This window comes from Orycteropus afer, unplaced genomic scaffold (assembly GCF_000298275.1).
Source record: "Orycteropus afer afer isolate SDZICR_OR568_19922 unplaced genomic scaffold, OryAfe1.0 scaffold00431, whole genome shotgun sequence".
NCBI lineage: Eukaryota > Metazoa > Chordata > Mammalia > Tubulidentata > Orycteropodidae > Orycteropus > Orycteropus afer.
The window spans coordinates 1856132-1856997 of record NW_006922018.1 but is presented as its reverse complement, the minus strand read 5'-3'; positions in this window follow the sequence as shown (position 1 = coordinate 1856997).

Genomic DNA, 866 nt, shown 5'->3' with positions numbered 1-866 from the left:
ACAGCAGCACTCCATCATTAAATGAAAGTGGTATATCAGAGATCAGGCTCGAGCAGGACCTGAAAGCACAAGTAAGTTGCATGAGGAAGTGGACCTAATGCCTATGGTCTCCACTCCAGTCACATTAACTTCCCTCTCAGTCTCTACCTATGGCCTCATGGGGAGTTCCTTATGATCAGTTGATTGAGGAAGAGAAAACTCATGTCTGGCTTATAGATACTTCTGTGTGATATGCAGACAGCACTCAAAAGCAGAGAGCAGTGTCACTGTAGCCCCTCTCTGGAACTTGCTTGAAGAACAGTGGTGAAGGGAAACCCTCCCAGTGGGCAGAACTTTGAGCCGTGCATAGGGCTGTTCACTTTGCATGGAACAAGAAATGGCCAGATGTACGATTGTATATGGATTCATGGGCTGTGGCTAATGGCTTAGCTGGATGGTCTGGGACTTGGAAGGAGCGTGATTGGAAAATTGGTGACAAGGATGTATGGGGAAGAGGTATGTGGATAGATCTCTCTGAATGGGCCAAGGGAGTAAAGAGATTTGTGTCTCATGTGAATGCCCACCAAAAGGTGACCTCAACAGAGAAGGACTTTAACAATCAGGTGGATAGAATGAAGTGTTCAGTGGAAACCAGTCATTCTTTTTCCCCAGCTACTCCTGTCATTGCTCTATGGGCTCATGAACAAAGTGGCCATTGTGGCAGGGATAGAGGTTATGCATGGGCTCAGCAACATGGACTTCCACTTACCAAGGCCGATTTGGCTGCCACCACTGCTGAGTGCCCAATCTGCCAGCAGCAAAGACCAACACTGATTCCGTGATATGGAACCATTCCTCGGGGAGATCAACCAGCAACCGGTTGGCAA